At 55.2% G+C, this 13,887-nt stretch overlaps 2 non-coding genes across 2 annotated transcripts; both read right to left on the minus strand.

Annotated features, from left to right (window-relative positions):
• Positions 1 to 5,636: 5,636 nt before the first annotated feature.
• On the minus strand, positions 5,637 to 5,791 carry LOC126093199 (5.8S ribosomal RNA). Its single transcript, XR_007521403.1, has one exon. It is a non-coding gene; the product is annotated as a 5.8S ribosomal RNA (ribosomal RNA).
• Positions 5,792 to 6,139: 348 nt separating this feature from the next.
• Positions 6,140 to 8,048, minus strand: LOC126093633 (small subunit ribosomal RNA). The gene has a single exon (XR_007521759.1). It is a non-coding gene; the product is annotated as a small subunit ribosomal RNA (ribosomal RNA).
• Positions 8,049 to 13,887: the final 5,839 nt, after the last annotated feature.

Below are 13,887 nucleotides of genomic sequence, written 5' to 3' on the forward strand. Positions count from 1 at the left end.
TAGTCTGTATAACCGTATTGTTACCCCGTAGTTGCTGCTCAATCCTCCCAATCTCACGCCCCATAACGTCGTCTGCTGTCCCGTCGGATAGGACACCCAATGCCCGCATCTTTGCGAGCCGGTTCCGCCGCAGAAGAGGCCATAGCCAGCGCGCTGATGGCACTCCCAGCCCCCCAGATGACACAGGGGCATGGAAGTAACCAACAGGGACGTCCGCTGGCAGGCACAACCAAGATCTAATTGCTGCGCGGATGGTGGTGTCCATTGCTGACAGGGCTCCAAGGCGGGTCCTCGAAAGGGCCAAGCCATGGTGTATTCCTGGCAAGACGACGGTTCTGAGGGCATGCAAACGCTGTTGTGGCTTTAATGGTGCCTTGGACAGGACGGTCAGCTGTCGCTCGACCTCCCGCCTTGGATGAAAGAGGCTGCGTCCGCTCGTGGAGAACTCCAGGCCAAGATACCGGAAAGTGCTCTCGATCCCCAGGGCTGGGAGGATGGTATACCCAGTCCTGAAGGTCGTGGTGTCATCGACCTTAATCTTCTTCTCACGGCCAGATGCCGTGAGGGCGAGAGTGAAGCACTTTCCGGGATTGACTTGGAGACCAAGGTCCCCAAGGGCAGATGTTGCTGCATCAATGAGGTCCTGGAGCCCTCCTGGAGTCTCGACAAACAGCAGGAGGTCGTCAGCGAAAGCAGCAGCGTTGAGACGCCGTCCCATCACATTGGCACCAATGTAATCTGGGAGGCGAGCAAGCATGAGGTCTAAGGAAAGATTGAAAAGGATAGGAGAGAGTGAATCACCCTGCATAACACCCCTTGAAGGCCGCACTGGACCCAGCGACATCCCAGGACCAGAGATCATCGTCACCCCATCCTCATAGCATCCCAGGACGTATCCAATGAACTCGTCAGGCAGACCATGTGCCCTCAGGGCGGGCCTCAGGGCACCATGGTCTAGAGTCGAAAGTCTTGGACACATCCAGGGACGCGACATAGAGGGAGCGACAGTTCGCCCTGGCCTGAGTCATCGCCAAGTCCAACAAGAACTTATTGTGCAGCATCCCGTCCTGAGGAAGGAAAGCCCGCTGACGCCCATCCAGCACACAGGTCCGCATCAGGCGGCCCGCCAGGATTTTATGGAAGACCCTAGCGAGGACTGAGCAAACCGTGATCGGACAGAAGTCAGCGGGGTATGCTGGGGCGGCCTTCTTGGGCAACAGGGATGTACGGGCTAGGAGAAGACGGGATGGGAGGCGACGGGTCAAGAGGAAGAGGTTAAGGATTTTAAGGAGGACCTCACGGGGTATACAGCGAATCTGGGCCGGTGTCAGTCGGTCTGGGCCTGCAGCGGAGCGACGAGGGGGAGTGCTGAAACAACTTCCTCCATCGTAATAGGGGCCCACAGGTGTTCGAAGGGAACCTCGATGGAGGAAGGCAACAGCCAACCCTCCAGACGGTCCACCCGGCCAGATGGTCGCCAGGTGAAAAGATCCTTCCAAAACTCCACCAACCCAGGAATAGGGGGTGGTGGGTGAAGGAGCGTTCCACCTAGAAGGCCGCTGATGCAGCGAGCAGCGCTCTTTGAGAAGGCTCACTGACAGAGGGCGTACTCCCTCCTCCGCAGGGCCCGTTTCGTCCCTCGTGGCTCCGACATCCAGCGGGTGGCAAAAGGATTGTGCGATGGCTCCCTGCTGCCAATGGCATCAAGGACAGCCGATAGCATGCCCATGATGACTAAGGCCGATGTAGTTGGCCCAAGCGCCAGGATGTCATCGACTGCACTGTACTTAGGCCCAGACGACGGGAGGGCTGCCAGAGCCGACCAGACAGCCTGGTCGACCGTATCGACAGCTGCAGATGGGGAGGGGGGTGCTGCACAGGAACCGGCAGGCTCCACATCTGCAACTGATGGAGGTGGCCCCACCCCAACAGCAGAGAGGGCAGCAACAAACTCGGCGACCTGGTTCCAATAGGCTGTCCCACAATGCTGTCCTTTTATGGACTCAAGAGAACGATTCGGGAAAACCTTTGCTAGCTCTTGGTTTAGGAACCGGGTGCCCTTGAGCGTAAGTGCTGCCTCAGAGTGGGCCAGGCGTAGCAGCTCTTCACTTGACCACTTGGCCTTCACCCTCTCGGTGGTCACCTCTGCATTGGCTGTGGCAGGATGGGCACGGCGACAACGTACACCAAGACCCGTCTTAGTGGTGAAGGTCCGGTGGCACTCAGGACATGTGACGGCAGACATTGTAGCTCGACCCGAACTGGCGGCGTCGGATGCTGACCCAACAACTGGCGCGGCGCCTCCTGTGGGAGTACCGCTACCTGATATCTTCTTTGTGTTGGGGCCAGCTGAAACAGGGGCAGGGGGGCGGCAACCCCCAAGCTCCAAAAGATTCACCCCGCTCTGTCAGTCGAGGAACTTTGAAAGAGCTATATTCATGCATAACCTTCCTAAGAACCTCTTACGACCCCTGCCACGAAAAGGCCAGAGCTAGGATTTCCCACGAAGAGGCTAAGCCAACCATCATCCACTCGGCATCGCTGAGATGCTGAGGAGTGGATAGAGAGGATCCGTATGTGACGCATCATGTGAGCATTAAGACAGTTTACCCGCGCTTGCTTGAATTTCTTCACGTTGACATTCAGAGCACTGGGCAGAGATCACATTGCGTCAACACCCGCTAGGGCCATCGCAATGCTTTGTTTTAATTAGACAGTCGGACTCCCCCAGTCTGTGCCAGTTCTGAGTTGATCGTTGAATGGCAGCCGAAGAGAATCCGCGCCCCCGCGCGCCCCGGAGGAGCACGCTAAGGCGGATGCGGCCTCGCAGCAAGGAAGATCCGTGGGAGGCCAAGGCACGGGACCGAGCTCGGATCTTGCACGCAGGTTGAAGCACCGGGGCACGAACGCCGCACAGGCGCGCGCATCCAGCACCGCCGGCCAGCACGAGGCCGACCAACGGCGAGAGCAGACCACGGCCGCGCTAAACGCCCGCACTTACCGGCACCCCTACGGCACTCACCTCGCCCAGTCCCGGCACGTTAGCGCTGACCCACTTCCCGACCAAGCCCGACATGCCCCGATCCTCAGAGCCAATCCTTATCCCGAAGTTACGGATCCAATTTGCCGACTTGCCTTACCTACATTATTCTATCGACTAGAGGCTCTTCACCTTGGAGACATGCAGCGGATATGGGTACGAACTGGCGCAACACCTCCACGTGGCCCTCTCCCGGATTTTCAAGGTCCGAGGGGATGATCGGAACACCGCCGCAACTGCGGTGCTCTTCGGGTTCCAAACCCTATCTCCCTGCTAGAGGATTCCAGGGAACTCGAACGCTCATGCAGAAAAGAAAACTCTTCCCCGATCTCCCGACAGCGTCTCCAGGTCCTTTTGGGTTACCATGACGAGCATCTCTAAAAGAGGGGCCCAACTTGTATTGGTTCCACTGCCAGGTTCCGGAATAGGAACCGGATTCCCTTTCGCCCAATGGGGGCCAGCACAAAGTGCATCATGCTATGACGGCCCCCATCAACATCGGATTTCTCCTAGGGCTTAGGATCGACTGACTCGTGTGCAACGGCTGTTCACACGAAACCCTTCTCCGCGTCAGCCCTCCAGGGCCTCGCTGGAGTATTTGCTACTACCACCAAGATCGGCACCGACGGCGGCTCCAGGCAGGCTCACGCCCAGACCCTTCTGCGCCCACCGCCACGACCCTCCTACTCGTCAGGGCTTCGCGGCCGGCCGCAAGGACCAGCCATTACTGCCAAAATGACGGCAGAGTATACGCACGACGCTTCAGCGCCATCCATTTTCAGGGCTAGTGTCTTCGGCAGGTGAGTTGTTACACACTCCTTAGCGGATTCCGACTTCCATGGCCACCGTCCTGCTGTCTTAAGCAACCAACGCCTTTCATGGTTTCCCATGAGCAACGATTCGGGCGCCTTAACTCGGCGTTTGGTTCATCCCACAGTGCCAGTTCCGCTTACCAAACGTGGCCCACTTGGCACTCTGATCCGAGTCGTTTGCTCGCGGCTTCAGCATATCAAGCAAGCCGCAGATCTCACCCATTTAAAGATTGAGAATAGGTTGAGGTCGTTTCGGCCCCAAGGCCTCTAATCATTCGCTTTACCGGATGAGTCTCGTACGAGCACTAGCTATCCTGAGGGAAACTTAGGAGGGAACCAGCTACTAGATGGTTCGATTAGTCTTTCGCCCCTATACCCAGCTCCGACCATCCATTTGCACGTCAGAATCGCTACAGAACTCCATCAGAGTTCCCCCTGACTTACTCCTGGCCAGGCATAGTTCACAATCTTTCGGGTCCCAACGGTTACGCTCTAGGTGCGCCTCACCTCGGATTGAGGACGAGACGTCCCGGGAGTGCGGAGGCCGCCGCCCCGCGAGGGGCGGGGAAGCCCCATCCTCCCTCGGCCCGCGCAAGGCGAGACCTTCACTTTCATTACGCCTTTAGGTTTCGTACAGCCCAATGACTCGCGAACATGTTAGACTCCTTGGTCCGTGTTTCAAGACGGGTCGTGAAATTGTCCAAAGCTGACGGGAGCGAATAGTCCGCCCGAGAGCATCCCGAGCCAACAGCGGCGCGGGTCCGGGGCCGGGCGAGGTAGGTCCGTCATCCGGGAAGAACCGCGCGCGCTTGCCGGGAGCCCGAGCGCCCAAAGGGGCGAATCGACTCCTCCAGATTTACCGCCGAGCAGCCAGCCAGGACACCGGGGCTCTGCCCAACAGACGCGAAGCGAGGCACACAGAAGGGCAGGTTGCGCACTCGGGCCGTAGGCCGGCACCCAGCAGGTCGCGACGTCCTACTAGGGGAGTAGTGCGGCCCACCGCACACCGGAATGGCCCCACCCCGCGGCGAGTGGAAAGGCAACCGGACACGACCCCGCCGCGGATTGCTCCGCGCGGGCGGCCGGCCCCATCTGCCGAGGCCGTGAGCCAGTGACCGGATGGGCGTGAATCTCACCCGTTCGACCTTTCGGACTTCTCACGTATACCCCAGAACGGTTCCAAGTATTTTTGAACTCTCTCTTCAAAGTTCTTTTCAACTTTTCCTCACGGTACTTGTTCGCTATTGGTATGGTGGTCATATTTAGTCTCAGATAGTGTTTACCACCCACTTGCAGCTGCACTCTCAAGCAACCCGACTCGAAGGAGAGGTCCCGCCGACGCTCGCACCAGCCGCTACGGGCCTGGCACCCTCTACAGGCCATGGCCTCATTGAAGTTGGACTTGGGCTCGGCGCGATGCGTCGCGGTAGTGGACCCTCCCAAACACCACATGCCACGACAGGCGGCAGCCTGCGGGGTTCGGTGCTGGACTCTTCCCTGTTCGCTCGCCGCTACTGGGGGAATCCTTGTTAGTTTCTTTTCCTCCGCTTAGTAATATGCTTAAATTTAGCGGGTAGTCTCTCCTGCTCTGAGGTCGTTGTACGAGGTGTCACACGCCACACCGCCTGCCGGCTGTGCACGCTACCGAGAAAGTACCGGTATGCGAACCGCCAGGCGACGGGCGCGCATCGCACGTTTGAGGAGACTCGACTGTCCCACAGGCGGCCACGACACTCCCAGGTCTCCGAAGTGGGACAAACGCCGCACGCTTCAGTATACGTAGCCGACCCTCAGCCAGACGTGGCCCGGGAACAGAATCCATGGACCGCAATGTGCGTTCGAAACGTCGATGTTCATGTGTCCTGCAGTTCACATGTCGACGCGCAATTTGCTGCGTTCTTCATCGACCCACGAGCCGAGTGATCCACCGTCCTAGGTGATCTTTTTTTAGTTTCCACTGTCTCTTTCAAAACAGTAGCATAGGCGGGACTGAGGCGTTTGACGGCCCCTGTTCCAGCGTTCCTGTGTCCAACGGCCTCACGGCCGATGGGCGTCGTACGGCTCCACACCGGAGCGGACAGGCACTCGGGCGAAAGTCATTCAAAACCGGCGCTAGGCGCCAGGTGCCGCAGGCCAGCCGCTCCAGAGCTTCAGCGCTCGTACCACACAACATTTCTGTTGGTGTTGAGACGCACGCGTGGTTCCGCACGCGGCGCACGGCTGCTGCCGTACAGGTAGCGTGTTGCGCGACACGACACGCACATCGAAAGACATGCAGTCTAGTCGGTAATGATCCTTCCGCAGGTTCATCTACAGAAACCTTGTTACGACTTTTACTTCCTCTAAATGATCAAGTTTGGTCATCTTTCCGGTAGCATCGGCAACGACAGAGTCGATGCCGCGTACCAGTCCGAAGACCTCACTAAATCATTCAATCGGTAGTAGCGACGGGCGGTGTGTACAAAGGGCAGGGACGTAATCAACGCGAGCTTATGACTCGCGCTTACTGGGAATTCCTCGTTCATGGGGAACAATTGCAAGCCCCAATCCCTAGCACGAAGGAGGTTCAGCGGGTTACCCCGACCTTTCGGCCTAGGAAGACACGCTGATTCCTTCAGTGTAGCGCGCGTGCGGCCCAGAACATCTAAGGGCATTACAGTCCTGTTATTGCTCAATCTCGTGCGGCTAGAAGTCGCCTGTCCCTCTAAGAAGAAAAGTAATCGCTGACAGCAGGAAGGATGTCACGCAACTAGTTAGCAGGCTAGAGTCTCGCTCGTTATCGGAATTAACCAGACAAATCGCTCCACCAACTAAGAACGGCCATGCACCACCACCCACCGAATCAAGAAAGAGCTATCAATCTGTCAATCCTTCCGGTGTCGGGGCCTTGTGAGGTTTCCCGTGTTGAGTCAAATTAAGCCGCAGGCTCCACTCCTGGTGGTGCCCTTCCGTTAATTCCTTTAAGTTTCAGTTTTGCAACCATACTTCCCCCGGAACCCGAAAGCTTTGGTTTCCCGTAGGCTGCCCGCCGAGTCATCGGAGGAACTGCGGCGGATCGCTGGCTGGCATCGTTTAAGGTTAGAACTAGGGCGGTATCTGATCGCCTTCGAACCTCTAACTTTCATTCTTGATTAATGAAAACATACTCGGCAAATGCTTTCGCTTCTGTTCGTCTTGCGACGATCCAAGAATTTCACCTCTAACGTCGCAATACGAATGCCCCCGCCTGTCCCTATTAATCATTACCTCGGGTTCCGAAAACCAACAATATAGAATCGATGTCCTATTCCATTATTCCATGCACACAGTATTCAGGCGGGCTTGCCTGCTTTAAGCACTCTAATTTGTTCAAAGTAAAGGTGCTGGCCCACCGAGACACTCAATAAAGAGCACCCTGGTAGGATTTCAACGGGGTCCGCCTCAGGACGCACGAACACGCATGAGGTGGTCGCACACCTTCGGCTCGCCCCACCGGCAGGACGTCCCACGATACATGTCAGTTAAACACCGACGGGCGGTGAACCAACAGCGTGGGACACAAATCCAACTACGAGCTTTTTAACCGCAACAACTTTAATATATGCTATTGGAGCTGGAATTACTGCGGCTGCTGGCACCAGACTTGCCCTCCAATAGATACCCGTTAAAGGATTTAAAGTGTACTCATTCCGATTACGGGGCCTCGGATGAGTCCCGTATCGTTATTTTTCGTCACTACCTCCTCGTGCCGGGAGGGGGAAGTTTGTGCGCCAGCTGCCTTCCTTGGATGTGGTAGCCATTTTTCAGGCGCCCTCTCTGGAATCGAACCCTGATTCCCTGTTACCCGTTACAACCATGGTAGGCGCAGAATCTACCATCGACGGTTGATAAGGCAGACATTTGAAAGATGCGTCGCCGGTACGAGGACCGTGAGATCAGCCCAAATTTATTCAGAGTCACCAAGGCAAACGGGTCGGACGAGCCGACCGATTGGTTTTGATCTAATAAAAGCGTCCCTTCCATCTCTGGTCGGGACTCTGTTTGCATGTATTAGCTCTAGAGTTACCACAGTTATCCAAGTAACGTGGGTATGATCTAAGGAACCATAACTGATTTAATGAGCCATTCGCGGTTTCACCTTAATGCGGCTTCTACTGAGACATGCATGGCTTAATCTTTGAGACTAGCATATGACTACTGGCAGGATCAACCAGGGAGCTGCGTCAACTAGAGCTGAGCAGCCGGCCGCCCAGGAGTGTGTCCCAGGAGCCCGCGCGAACACGCAAGCCTCCGCTCAATTATTCTGCAAACAGGAAGAGGCTGAGCTCCCCTGCACCCTCTCAGGTCCCGGCGGCGCGCAGCGTCGTCCTAAGTACTTGGTCGGGTTCGATAGAGGCGCAATCGCCCGGAATTAGGTGAGTAGACGCTTTAGGTGCGACCACCCGTGCTCCCAACTGAGCTTGCCGCTGCCGACAGAGGCCCGGGAGAGGGCTGTCGTGGCATTGCCGGCGGGAGACAACACGCGCCACCTACGGTGACCGGCAGCTCCAACGCCCGTGCCACAGAAGAGCAAAAGCCCCACTTGGGTGACGAAGTGAACTCTCCCAGCACAGCGCACGTTCCAACACGTCCGCACAGCTGCGATACAAACCACCAGCGAGAACCGCTGGGGCGAACGAGCAGCAGACGGCGTAGTGGCGCCGAGTGCCGGGCGGCGGCGCATCCTCAACGCACACAATCCTCAATATGACCAGCACACTGCAGATGTCCACCGCGCTTCGCCCCGGATCCGTGAGGACCCACTTTGGCCGCACGGCGCCGCGCGCAGGGTACGCCGGCGCAAAGCTGCGCCACCTGCCGCGTCCGTCGGCCGGCGCGCCTGCCACTGGGCGCCCCCACCAGCCGGCTGTAGCGCGTACGCCCACGCACCGCGTGGCCAGCACGCCGGGCGGCCCCCCCTCACAGTCCGGGGACAGCCCCACCCAGCCACCGCCGCGTACCGCTTCACACCCAGATTCCCATTCACGTTCGTTGGTGTGGTGGGTATCGCTGAAACTACCGGCTAGTGGCTGTACCGATTATTGCCCTCACTGATTTACCTCCAGCAAGAACAACCGAACCACAACGGGTTACCAGTTGTTCATTTGCATAACGTCACCAGCAAACGTACACGTCCATCTCCGTTTGCAAATTCAACGATTATTGCATCCCTGTCTGTTAGGTGTAAAGACACCCTACGTCCGCCCACATCCACGCAACAAAATGTGCCCGACTAGAGGACATGTGGAAGGTGTCCCCCGTACATATGCGATGTCCATTGCGCGACCGACTGTCAACCGGCCTCTGTAGCATGTCGCAGATATGGAACGCGGTGCACCATGCTATCACATTGTGTGTGAAGAGATGACTACGTCTGAATACACGCGCCACTACATCAACAGACGGCTCATGCTGATCGCCATCCACTGCGTCCATTACTCCCACACGTCTCTATGGCGTACCACACTGCAATGCAGCTGTTATGGGGAGACGACATGTAGCTGAGTGCACAACATATTGACAGTATGGTTCGCCGTTGTTGGGAGCAGTTGCTGTATGGTCACACATGTGCCAGTGTATCATTCAGTACATAAAGACCGATGTGCAGTACAGTGTGTGGGTTAGGCGTACGACATCAGAAGACAGGCCATACCACGACAGAGACTGAGTGCTTTGGCATGCGAATGCCAGTCAACAGCTGCGAAGGGCATTGAACACGCAAGCACCTGACCGACCAGCTTGTGAAGGCTGGTGGGAAGGGGGGGGGGCGATGTACATCCTGCTGTCGTCCACATTACAGTGTATAGCGGGTGCACGTAAAAAGTAAGCAACACTTGCGAAGTGTTGAACATGAAACGATACAAAAGAGACCGGGCAGTGCGAGTAGCGAACTATATTGTGAGGGTTGCGGTTAGACAACACTAAATTAATTTAACTTGTCATATGCCAATTACAGAGCAGGTTAAGGCCCAACGTGGGTTGGGTGAAGGCCCAACGTGGGTTCGACTGCGGTAGATTGCGGTACAAATTGGGGTTGGGTTAAGGTACAAAATGGGTTACGTTACTTTACACAATGTGGTAAGGGATGGTGTGTTGTGGGGGGGGGGGGGGGCGCCGAGTTTCGTTGATAGTGACCATTGTAAGTGGATGTCCGAGGCAGCGTCAGTATGTCACGTCAGGATGCGCTTTTCGCTCGTGACAGGGGGTGCCGGGTCCGTGGTTGCGGCAAGGGAGTGGGAGACCTGTGTATTTCATTCCTGCCATTGCTTCTGTGCTGTAACACGAGGCAGTGTGGTGATGTTGGGTGCACCCCTGTGTAGGACATGTGTGGGTGTTGGTGGCTTGTCTGAGTAATTGTGGTTGTCGGACGAGTGAGATACTCTGTTTTATGATTGGACCTCCCGGTCTGGTTAGCAGAGTGTGGATGGTGTACTGTGGGGGAGAGGATGCACTGGATGTTGGTCCATGCTGGTGTTTACATATTGTATCTGTGTCTGTTACAGGCAGAGAGTAGTGTGATAGAGTGTCTGGCTGATGTGTGGTTCATATTTTGTGCACAGACTTTCAGCATGTATAGGGACATTCGCATATGTCATCTATCTATGTGGCCCTGCATCGTTTACTAAGCAGTGATGTGAGGCGGCTGAACTACGAGTAAAGTACTGATGTACGGCAGAATGGTTGCCTTCTACCAAAGATAGAGTATCGACTCTACCACAGCGTTGGCACCGCAGGAAGCGGTCGTGGAAAACGCCTCCCACACTGTCACCATCGTGCGGGGTACGAACAGTCTATATTCTGAGAGGAGCATTGTTTGCCACTGGGCGTGAGGTCTCGCGTCCTGCAGTCCAGTGCCCCCAGGGAGCCATGCAGAGGTGGTGCTGCTGCTGTAGCATCTGCTTACAATGGGTAACAGCCGGCGCACGTTTCCCCTGCGGATATCAGGGTCCACAGCATTCGGCTCGGGTGAGAGACATTCTGCATGTATAGGGACACTTTTTTTTTCACTTGCTGCTCATTATTTATTGACCCACCTTCTAATTGCTCATGGTGGGTCGTATTAAGCCTCTTGGCCACTGTGAGTGGGCTTTGGCCCAGGAGTAGTTTGTGTGTCACCTCCCCTGTTCTCGATCCCACTCACACTGTTGCCCGTGTCCCGCCTCGTGGAGGCGGGCTTTTGCGCTATTTGTTCATTTTTACTCGTTGTGCAACTTTTAGATACATTTACAAATAATATAAATAATACAGAAATGGAAAACAATATCATTTTGTATTTAAGAAGAAGTAAATAGAAAGATAGAAAAGAAAAGGATAGAGAAATTACCACCACCTGTGTGTGGGTTGCGGTCTGGGTCTTGGAATGACCTTCAAGACGGTGGCCGCCACTCACAGTTCACACACATGCTTGCATACTTAATTTACTTATTACTACTTGCATGGTACTAAATTAAATATTAACTAGTCTAGATGTGATGGAGTGATTTTTATTGTATTTTGTTTAGGTCTGTGTATGTGTGTCATTATGTGTGTTTGTGGGTGTGTATGTGTGCATGTCAGTCCAGTTCTTGCTTGATGAATGATTGGCACCTCCCGGCTACATGGCAACTCAGCCCGGACGGTGGTTTTCCCCGATCTACATTGTGTATCCGTCGGGTTGGGCCCAGGTAAAGGGAACCACAATTAAGATCTTTCCATCCAAGCTGGGTGTTGCCTCTCGCCAGGATGCGTAGGTCCCTGGGGTAGGTGCCTGGCTTTTGGCTATTTCTCAATTTTGTGACTTTTGTGTGCATGTGTGTATTCTTTTGTGTTAGATGCTGTTCAGGTACCTAGACTACTCATACGCAGGTTGCCACAATGGGTCACCGACATGACTCATCTCAACATCTGTGTCTTCGCCCGAAGTGTTTGTACTACTATCTGTCCCATGGGCACTCTGTGGTCTGCATCCCCGGCCTTGCCTTCTGAATGGTCTGTTGTTCAGATATTCTGTATACAGGGTCCTGGATATTTCGTCAGTTAGTGTATTGAGTTTGTCGCATAGGTCTGGGTCACGTAAGATAGTGTATATTTCATCTTGGGTATTCTGTGGGTAATGTGTAGTGTGTGTCTAGTGTTTGTGCGTTGCCCGCAGAATAGGACAGTGTGTTCTGGGGAGCCTTCTTCCCTGCATGTGCATCTGGCAGTCTGTTGCAGACTCACGCGGCTCAGGTGCGTGGGATAAGGGCCGTAGGCTGTCAGAAAGTGTACCATACCGCGACTAGGATCGATATGCTTTAGTCTTAATCATTCTTTGATGTCAGGGAAGAAGCTATAGACACGTCGGCCCTTATCACTGTTAGCCCACTCGCTCTGCCAGGTATCCACTCGCTATGCTTTGAGTTGACGTGATGTAGCATATGGTACACCAGTGATCTGGTGAACCTGGTCTAGTTTCCTCATCTTAAGCCAGTACCTTGCCGCACAGTTTCTTATGGTTATGTCTATTGGGAAGATTCCCATCACGAAGCAAAGTGCGACGACTGAGGTTGTGTTGAAGGCCCCAGTTAGTCGAAGCAGAATGCTTCTTTGCCCCCGCCGTATGGCGGTTCTGTTAGTGGAGAGGCTGAGTCTTTGGGCCCACGTGCTGGCAGCAAAGCATAGTACCGACTCGAAGAGAGCGCAGTGATATGTTCGTGTGACTGACAGTGGTAGTCTGTATTGTTCCGAGTTTAGCCTTGCCAGTTTGTGCAGTATTTTTTCTTCTTTGTCCGTGGATATTCGTATGTGTTCGTGGAAGTTCAACCGTTCGTCTATGTAGACTACAAGGTAGCGTGTTCCTTTTGATCTTTTAATGTTCGTGTCCCCGATTTTGACTGTTGGGTTCCTATGCAGGATGCCCTTTAGTAGTGTGTATGTTGTTTTGTTTTCTGCTACCTTGAGCTTGTTGTCCCCCCTGCGGTTCCGGGGTAAGAATAGGCCCGAGGTATTCCTGCCTGTCGTACGAGGCGACTAAAAGGAGTTTCAACTGTTTCGGCCTTCCATGTGATGGTCCCCCTTGGGGTTTGACCTCCATTTTTCTCAATTTCTACAGAAGTACGAGCCTTTTGGGGAAGGACACCTTACGTGGTGTACCACTGGTCCTAAGTGCACTCAGACCTTGGCACTCAGCATTGCACCGGCGTTGTAACCATACCCACTATTACTCAAATTGGGCCTAAACGCCTTTTGGGTTGTCCCAGTTACGCCCATAGTGCGTCTCCATCTGCACCAGCGATCATGATGGACTTTCCATGGCACCAGAAATCCAGCACGGTAGCCAGCCCGTTGTGGTGGGGTCGTCATGTACCCTCTAGGTTGTAGCCCCCTGACAACACAGGGATCGTACTGCCGATACCTGAGCTGCACCCTCCCCACGTCGGCCAAGGAGTAGATGCCCGTCTCCTTGGGGCATCAGGACTCCCGGCAATGGTCATCCTGCCAGGTGGCCCTTGCTGCGGCTGGGTGGCGCCCGTGGGGAGAGCCCCTGGTCGGAGTGGGTGGTATCGGGGCGGACGTTTCGCAGATGAAACGTCACCACGTATCGGGTCGCTCTGCGGCCGAGTCTTTTAAAAGAAAAAGTACCGTTTCTGGTTCTGGTTCTCCTGCCCCTTCCCCCTTGGCCACTCCATGGGAGGAGGGACAGGCCCGCCGGCTTGGAGCGAAGTACTTCCCCCGCTATTTGGTCTGTTCTCGGACCGATGGGGGGACATTCGCCACCTCCAAGCCCATGTTCTTTGTTCAGCACATTGAGGACATCTTCGGGGAAATCGAGGCTCTCAGCAAGATGCGTTCAGGGTACGTAGTTATCAAGACCACGTCCGCCACACAGTCGGCGGCGCTCCAGGCGTGCGACCGCCTAGGGGACATCCCAGTCTCCATTGTCCCACATCTGGCACTCAATAGGACGCAGGGGGTTATTTTTCATCGTGACCTCCTGCTACAATCTGATGAGGAGCTCAGGGCCAACCTGGAGCGCCGAGGCGTGCATTTCGTCCGGCG

This window comes from Schistocerca cancellata, chromosome 7 (genome assembly GCF_023864275.1).
Source record: "Schistocerca cancellata isolate TAMUIC-IGC-003103 chromosome 7, iqSchCanc2.1, whole genome shotgun sequence".
Taxonomy (NCBI): Eukaryota; Metazoa; Arthropoda; class Insecta; order Orthoptera; family Acrididae; genus Schistocerca; species Schistocerca cancellata.